Source organism: Mandrillus leucophaeus, unplaced genomic scaffold (assembly GCF_000951045.1).
Source record: "Mandrillus leucophaeus isolate KB7577 unplaced genomic scaffold, Mleu.le_1.0 Scaffold721, whole genome shotgun sequence".
NCBI lineage: Eukaryota > Metazoa > Chordata > Mammalia > Primates > Cercopithecidae > Mandrillus > Mandrillus leucophaeus.
In genome coordinates, this window is record NW_012107820.1 from 1,947,115 (window position 1) to 1,956,705 (window position 9,591).

Genomic DNA, 9,591 nt, shown 5'->3' on the forward strand with positions numbered 1-9,591 from the left:
AGGATTATGATCCAAACCTCCCCTTCTAGTAATATAGTAATCACATGATCAATAATAAATGCTACCATGTGGCTGGCTGCTTTCCTTACAATAATAGTGCCATAGCAAGTGCTCGGTGTCAGTCTCTGCAGATGTCAGGAAGGGCATTCATGAATGCCAGTGCCTGTGAGAGCCATAATAAGAGGAATGCCATAATCTTGGGCTCATTAATAGCACCATCCCTACAACAATGGCCACTCATGGGCCCATTGCCCAAGTATTGAGGTGGCTGAGAGGAGATGCTGGCTTAGATCCATAGGACAACTCATCCTGCCTACCTGTTCAGTGCCTCCCCTTCAAAGATACAGGTGTGTTGCTCCCATTTCCATGACTCTTTCCCAAACTTCCTTTTCTCTGGTCTTTCAATCTTTCTCTTCCCAGGATCCCCTAGCCAGCCAAGCCACTCTTCACTTCTCTAGGTTCTGTGTATGCCTGTACCTCAAGCTGTTTTTTGCTTTATTTAAACTGAATGACCAATTACACTGCTGAAAGCCTTGCTGACTGGGAGGATTTTCCTTTTGCACTGTCCTTTGGGACTACCTCTGAGTATTTCTGCAATGTGATAGCTGTACTTATTCCAGCTCTACGCCAGGCTGGAGCTTTTTCTCTCCGTTAGTTGATTGCAGGGGAATCTCCATGAAGTCATAGTGAGAACTGAGGTCGAGGAATTTGTGCAACAGAGGTAGGTAACATGAAGGTCTGTGTAATCTATTCATGTAAACTTATTTGTACCTTTTGGGTCTGCTTGGATCCAAGTCTAAATGTACCATTTCTATTGTACAATGGATTGCCTGACCTCATGAAATGGTGAATCGGGTAATACCCATCTCATGATCTGTAATTTTATGTCCCATGCTCAGGTACTTAACCTCTGCTAAGGCCCAGAACTACACCAGATGCTGTTTTGCAAATGGTAACTAGTTCTCTGCCATAGATGGCATGGCCTTGCTCCAGAAGCCTTGGGTCTGTGATGTGACTCTTCTGTTGGACCTTGGCAGAGACTCCACACGGAATTGGTATCTGCCATAGCTATTTTTAGCACTACTGAGTCTGATGAGTCATATGTCCTGAATGGCAGAACACTTTTCACTGCATCACAGCCTGAATCTGCGGCAGATTCTCTTGCTCTGGTCCCACTCAAACCTGGAAGCTTTCTGAGTCACTCAATAAATGTGTTGCGAATTAGTCCCAAGTATGGAATATGCTGCCTCCAGAATCCAAAGAAGCCTATTTAGTGCTGTGCCTGTTCTTAGTGGTAGGAGAAGCAAAGTACAACTTGTCCTTTACCTTGGATGGGATTTCTCTGCATGACTCAGACTATTGGACCCAAAAACTAGACCAATGTGGAGAGTATCTGAATCTCCCTGGGATGTAGCTCCCTCCCTCTGGTATACATGTATTTTTACTACAGTATCCAAACTACTTGCCACTTCCCACTTATTAAGTTCAATCAATATAGAGGACCTGAATGATGCTCTCTGGAATGTCAATATGATCAAGGCCCTTTGGACTTCATTGTAACAGAGAACAGGAGATATTCCTGGGACCTAATCCTAGATAAAACAGTGGATATGTGCCACTCTCCAGCTTGAAAAAAAAAGTCAAACTATTTTTGATTCTCTTTATTGGTGTTTGTTGAAGAAAAAGATTTTACCAGATTAATTGCAATTAGAAGCCATATGATTATTTTATAGATGAAGCCCCTAGTGGAAGTCCCATGATTATTTTATAGAAGAAGAAACTGAAGCTCTGGAGGATTATAAAACTCCAAGCATTGACCAGACTAGGGCACCACACTACAGGATCAGAGATATCTGGGCTGTCATAAAGTGTCCCAAAGTTACCTGGAGAGAGAGAGAAAAAAATGATGAAGGAAAACTGCTGACAGATTTTCCTTGCTGCACAGAGAATCATAGATCCTGGTGCTGAGGGTGCTTTGGAAGTCATCTAGCACAACCTCTTACCCTGACAATGAAGTGCCTCTGACACTGTTGGATTTAAGGTTATGCGTTTCATATAGTGAGGAGGGAAAAACACAGGTGTGCAGGTTTGGAGACATACTGTATCTGACAGCTATTGCTGTTAATAAACCACCCCAAAACTTACTAGCTTAAACAACACTTTTTATCATTTTCTTTGAACCTATAGGGTTGGCTGAGGGGTTATACTATGTTGAGCTGGGATCAGGAGGGTCTACTTGCTCATACGTCTGCAGTCAGCAGCTGGCCAGCTGCAGGTTGGCTAGCTGGATGGCTTGCTGATCTTAGCTGGGCTCTCTCACTCATCTGCGAACAGCTGGGCTGGCCTGGTCATTCTCTGTCTGTCTCATTCTCTAGGCTACCCAAGCATATTCTTGTGGTAAAGTCAGAGAAACAAGAAGAGTATAAGGGCAAGAAGCATAATTGGCTTGTATTCCATATGTTAACAAATGGAGTAACAATGACTCATTAGCCAAATAAGTCATACGAGTCCAAAGTCTGGCAGAGCAGAGTGCCCTGGCCACAATGGGAGCAATGAAGACTCAGGCAGGGCCTTGATGCAGGCAATCTAACACATATAACTCAATTCCAATCCTAGCCATGGCACTTATCAGATAACTCACTTTTCTGAGCCTAAGTTCCCCTAACTAAAAAAATGAACAATAGTAACATCTATTTCAAAGCATATTATAATGATCAAATAATATTTATATAATGTATCTAGTATAGTGCTTGGAACATGAGGGATGTGAAAAAATGGATGGTTCTTCTGATTACAAAGAGAGGTGTCTGAGTTGATATGCCTTTTGCTCTCTACAGCTCAGGATGCTCTGTGGAGGCCGCCAAGGTAGCCCAAAGCTAGAGTCTCTCCCTAAACAACTTGGTTGAGGGAGGCTGACCTTCTGAGGACCCACACTGGCCACAGCTAAAGGGTCTTAGGACTTTGGGGACTGAAGCTTACCACATCCCTGGGATGCGATATTCTCCAATGTGCTGCCCCCATTCTGACCCAGCCACCAGGTGGAGATGATGGGGAAAGCTCTGTGCCTCCTTCTGAAAAAGGCAGTATGAGTATTGGTAAGAGTCAGGCAGGCCAGTGTTTAAAGTTCGGCTTGGTCACTTACTGGCTGTGTAACTTTGGGCAACTTAGGTAATGTCTTTAATCTCAGTTGTGTTCTGTTGTGAGCACTAATAAGGTGACATCTGTTTGGGATACAGCATTACAAGGATGATATATATGTGGTGAAATGGAGGGTTAGAGACAGGGATAATGATCAGGAAGACATGTGCATGATTCTATATTTCCCTATGGATGAGAATATGGTCTGCCTGACAGCAAGTTTAGTTCAACAACCAGGAGAATCCAATATTTGTAAACATGTCCTGAAATATAAACACATAGATTTTTTTTAAATTATTAAACTTCAAGTTCTAGGGTACATGTGCACAACGTGCACATTTGTTACATAGGTATACACATGTGCCATGTTGGTTTGTTGCACCCATCAACTTGTCATTTATATTAGGTATTTATTCTAATGCTATCCCTCCCCCAGTCCCCCACCCTCAGCAGGTCCTGGTGTGTGATGTTCCCCGCCCTGTGTCCAAGTGTTCTCATTGTTCAGTTCCCACCTATGAGTGACAACATGCGGTGTTTGGTTTTCTGTTCTTGTGATAGTTTGCTGATAATGATGGTTTCCAGCTTCACCCATGTCCCTGCAAAGGACATGAATTCATCCTTTTTTATGGCTGCATAATACTCCATGGAGTATATGTGCCACATTTTCTTAATCCAGTCTATCATTGATGGACATTTGGGTTGGTTCCAAGTCTTTGCTAATGTGAATAGAGGCACATAGATTTTAACTGCATTTTTTGTAGAATAGTAATGCAATCTCAGGCATAAAAAAGTGATGGCAGAGCAAGCCAAGAGCTTCAGATCTGTACAGACTTTGCTTTGTATGCATGCTGTCACCAGAAGTTCACCACTTGTTAGAGACTCTGGAGGCCAGGATCAAGTCTACAGATATAAAAACTGCACCTCGTCCCACCCTGTTGTGCTATCTGCTTCTCAAAGTTCCTAGATTCTTGGTTAGATAAATCAGGCATATAAGATAAGCACATGGTGTATTTAAATCTATTTTTTCTTTGCTTATCCATCTACGACCCACCATAACTGCTGCAGCATACAAAACACTTAGCATAGTACACAACACTTAGAGTAGTACAAAACACTTAGTATAGTACAAAACCCAGGAAGAGCACTCAGTCAATGCTGGCTCCTTCAAACCCTCCATTTCAGGGAGATAAGAACATCATAGTTAGATTCTATACTTTCTCATCACTTTTAGTTATTGGAACTGCCTTTTAGTTATTGGAACACTTTTAGTTATTGGAACCAGGATCTTAAAACTTAAATCTGGCTGGGCACAGTGGTGCATGCCTGTAATCCTAGCACTTTGGGAGGCCAAGGCGGGTGGATCACGAGGTCAAGAGATCGAGACCATCCTGGCAAACATGGTGAAACCCCGTCTCTACTAAAAATACAAAAATTAGCTGGGCGTAGTGGTCCACGCCTGTAGTCTCAGCTACTCGGGAGGCTGAGGCAGGAGAATCACTTGAACCCAGGAGGCAGAGGTTGCAGTGAGCCAAGATCGTGCCATTGTACTCCAGCCTGGTGACAGAGCAAGACTCTGTCTCAAAACAAACAAACAAACAAACAACAACAAAAAAAGCCTTAGACCTATTCATTTTGAAACAGCCATGCCTTGTTCAATTCCAAGTTCTCTTCCTCCCAACGCTGCTGCCCAGCTCAGGCTGCTCTGGGGGCTCTGGTTGCCTGGGATGGAACAGTGGGATGGAGGGAGATATGCAGCTGAAGAATGGTCCACCGTTCACTTCTCTGCACTTAGTTTTCTGGTACTGGAATGTGGGACAGAGAAACGATAAGCCCCACAAGACAACCTCTCCAGATGTGGTCCCTCTGGCAAGCTCCTCTCCTGAATCCATGTTCCTTGTCCAGGGATTGGACAAATTGGAAACACAAGGAACCTCACTGGCCAGTTATTCAGCCCCAAGCAGCCCCTTCCACACCCAAAAAGCATTAGTAGCCCCTTTCAAAAACCCATTTTCTCCACCAGCTAGGGGCCTCGTGCCTTGTTTTTCTCCGTGCCCTTGACTGTGGTGGCCCAGAAGCCCTGGAGCTCCTTCCTCTGCCCAACCTTATCTCTTCTCTGGAGACTTTGGCACATGAGGAATTGATTTTTTTCTGCCTTTAGAGAAATGAGAACCTGAGGGAGATGTTCTTTGCCCTCTTTTTCTCCCTATCCTGCCTCTGATCTCTCCCCAGGGCTCATCTACCTCTGGATCAGCATATCAAGAGGCTGAGCAGACATTCAGCTAAGGATGGAAATGACCATCGGCCCACCATAGTTTATAAGGCAGTTCTCTTGGGCATCACTTCAGTGCCTGTAGGGAAAAACTAGTTGGTGGCCTTCTTCTTGAGAGTGGGGCAGCCTCGCTTTAAATATGAAGGGTCTCCCCAAAAGCAACCTCTTTCCTCTATAAGTCAGCTTATATCTCTCCTCCCCAAGGGGCCCCAGGGTAGCCTCTACTGTACCCTGTGGTCAGTGGTGACAAGTGAGAAGGGCATCCTGCAGCCAGAAGTAGGACTTTCTTTGAATTCCAAGGGACTTGGATAACTTACACCTCAATAGTTCATTATCTCTGTGTCATAAATCAAAGTCAAGAGCAGGAAAAACTTCAGTCAATACTTCACAACATCCTATCACATAGAAATGAGTTGTTGGCAATGAAAAGACCCCCATTTGTCCCTAAAGACTTGCATCAAAGATGAGGTCCCCTGACCAAAGCAATTAGGGAAATTCCTACTGACAGAAGAGATGTAGAAACATCTGTTTCCCACTCATGTCAAGGCCGGGGTGGAGGCGCTGGCCTAAAATAACCTTTCCTGGACCAAACAGCCTAATGGGACATTTAACCTCTCTGAGCCTCAATTTCCTGATCTGTAAAATGACAATTGAATTAGTCTGTATGGCATTCCCAGTTCAGAGACTTTAAGAGTTAAGATAATGGAATGTGATGATACTGTATAAATAAAAGAAACAAGTAATATTTTTAAAAGCTATTTGGAAACCCCCTCCACAATTCGTGACTAGAGATATAATTCAGATTTATAACTGAAGATAATCTTTTCCTATCTCCCCAAATACTTGCAATTTACTTTATAGCTTACTGTTATATTCCATTGTGGATAAGCCAAATGTATTTTGTTCTGATTACATAAAAGCAAAACCAAGTAACTACTCCAATTAGGTAAGTAAAATGAACCTAGAGTGGTACAGCAAAGATGTAAATGAAAACTCACAAAATATAATAAAGGACGCTAGTGACAAATGGATAAAGAGCAATGATGTCTGTGTTCAGGACCATTAAAATGACCTTAAAACTAAAAGTGGAACCCAAGGGCAGACAGGACAGCAGGCCCCACGGGCACTGGCACCAGCAGCTGGGCCACCAGGGTATCCCTCTTGCCAGCGACCCAGGCACATGGCCTCTTATCTCTGCATATCTGCTTCCCTCTCATGATGAAGGGCTGTGGGCGGAGTGGACAAACTGATGAAAAAGTCTGCTACAAAGTGCAGCTATCTCAGCGAGCTTTTTCCCTAACAACACTGAGTCTTGGGTTTTAGCTACTTGTGATTCTGGTTTTAATAGACTTTGCTGCTGTGGGATGCCTAAGAAGCTTAAATTTGGGGTGCCTTAGGATCACCAGTAAGAAAAACAAACAAACCAATAAAGATTTGGATAACAAGAGAGAAGGTGATTGAAAACTGTCAACTCCCTGAAAGTTTTAAACTAAGCATGAAGCCTCCTGCGTCTCTCATTCGTCATGTTTCTGAAGACAGTTGACCTGTTGACTTAAACACATCATTTAAGAGAGTCAGCCGGAAATAATGATGGTGTGAGGACCTGCTACCCATGCTGAGTCCTGAGAAAGAGCTAGCTCAATAAGAAAAAGTGGACCTTGGCCTATTACTCAGACATCTTTGGCTTAAAAAAATAATTTTCATATCTCACAATAATTTGGGCCAGGAGTTAGAAGGTTAGACCCTCGTTCAGGTTTGAGGCTAATTTTTCAGAAACCTTTTTCCTGGAGCTATTTGGTTAATACCCCAGAATCCCTTCCCTACTGCCTTCACTGGCTAAATGTTTTGATGTTTTGGAGAGTGCTAGAATCCTAATTTCATCACTTACCATCTGTATGCCTTGTGTATGTGACTGAACCTCTCTAAGCTTTTCTCGTTATAAAGACTTAAATTGTTAGCTTTCTTTTTATGTCTATGCGATTTGGTTTTTTCGTTATATTTTTTAACTCTTTAAAAGCAGTATTTCTCACCTATGATACTTTGTCCTGTATCTTCTACCACCATTAGCATAAAGCCAATCTGGGAGACTGTGCTCAATAAATGTTGTTATTTTTTGATTTGGGCATAAATATTAATAATCATTTATTGAAAAGTCTCTCTGGGCAAGATATTGAGTCTTGTTACTACATGAGGGGAGACAGGAAGGACAAACAAGGAATGAGTTTTTCCTTAAGGAAGGTTCAATTCATTGTGGGGCCAGACAGGTAGACATGCAGCAAACTACTTGGCAGGTCTTTCCTCTTCTCTCCCACAACATGTGACTCTAGAGAGTGATTTGGGAAGTAGAAACTGTTGGAACAGAGCTATTTTCTGGACAGACAATCCTGGCTTCCTGGATCCTGTTTCTACCGAGACACAGGAAGGGAGCTGCTGATGCTCATTCGATGCCCATGTCCCATTTTCCTTAAAACAAACACATATTGGACATCAAAGCAGCTATGTAGTTCTTTTCTAGAACTTTCAGTTAGTTACCTTAAAGGTCCTAACTAGAGGCTGGGTGTAGTGACTCATGCCTGAAATCCCAGCACTTCCAGAAGTTGAGGCGGGAGGATTGCTTGAGACCAGGAGTTTGAGATCAGCCTGAAGAGAATAGGAGACTCGGTCTCTACAAAAATAACAACAAAACCATTAGCCCACTGTGGTAGCCTGTGCCTGTAGTCCCAGGCTACTCGGGAGGCTGCGGGGGACGGGGGGAGGATCACTTGAGCTCAAAAGTTCAAAGCTGCGGTGAGCTGTGATTACACCACTGCACTCCATACTGGTGATTGAGTGAGACCCTGTCTCTAAAAAAAGAAAACCAAAAAAGATCCCAAGTAGAACAAGCAGTGATAAGCAGGGATGTGGAGAAGAGAGTTATTCATGCCTGTCGTCCTGGTCCCCCTCCTTCTCTAATCACCTTGCAGTCCTTTCAGCCTGCAGGGACCCGGGGCCTCACGGTAGATGCTCCCCTCTCCCCAGCTCTCTCCCTCTTCTGGCCAGTCTATGCTGATCTTGCAGAGTAGAAGGTGAGGTTGGGAGCAAGCTCTGGTTTCCACAGATGAGGGGAGAGGATGCGGCTGAATGAGAATGGAGTGAAGGTAGAGGGACAGAAAAGACAGACTTCCATTTCAAGTTACCATTAGTTTCCTCCTTAATATTCTAAAATCTAACACTATTCGCCAGTAAGAGGACTTGCTTTCTTCCGGTAATACCCCAGTAGCCTATGTGAGGAGATGCTATTCCCATCTGAACAGAACTTTGGTCCTCTGTCTTGTGAAATAATAACTCTGGACTTACGGAGCTCAGGGAGTGTTTGTCCCCTCCATGCTCGGGGTTATTGTGAAGCTTTCTGGTGTTAACTGACAATAATGAATGCCTGTTATCCCTAATTTCTCCCCTTCCCAGGTGGGGGAAAGGAGGCAGAGAAGAGTAAAGTTTCAGCCAACCTCGTAACAATGAAATACATGTGCCAATGTTAATTCTAGCAGTATCTTTCTATAGGAGTCCAAGAAGTGTTTGTCCCCTGAGACATTGTGGAAGACATTAGCGGATAGTTGGATCTGAATGTTGATTACACTGCTTTCTTCATGATTTCTAGAGAAACTGCTCGAGTGACACTTTCCTATATTCTGAGAGTACAGCACAAACCCAGTGTAATTGTTTTATTCATTTCTACCACTCCCTACTTTAGACTGTGAGACGCTTGGTGACAAAGGCTGCCCTATCACCACTAGCAACTAAGGGCATTCAACCTTCCAACTTGTCTCTGGCATACAACATTTTGTAAAAAGAAAAGAGGGAATCTTTTGCCTCCATTGTAACTGTTTAATTGGTTCAACAGCATCCTCCCTACCACCCAAGCTCTCGGAGTTAAATATAAATTCAGCCCGTGATTGACATGACAAAATATATACAAAGACAAATAAAAGACAGATTGCCTATCAGGTCTGAAGCAGGAAGGCCCGGGAATTCTAGCAACATTGGCTTGTCTGAAACAGCACAGAGTGAATAGTATTATCATAACCAAGTGTGGTCAGAATAGCTGGACAACAGTAGCTGTATAAAAGGAAAGTCCAGGAAGCAAGCACCTGAAATGTGTCTCTGGGGCTGACCCACGGTTGTGATTTATCTGTTCCTAGTTGCAC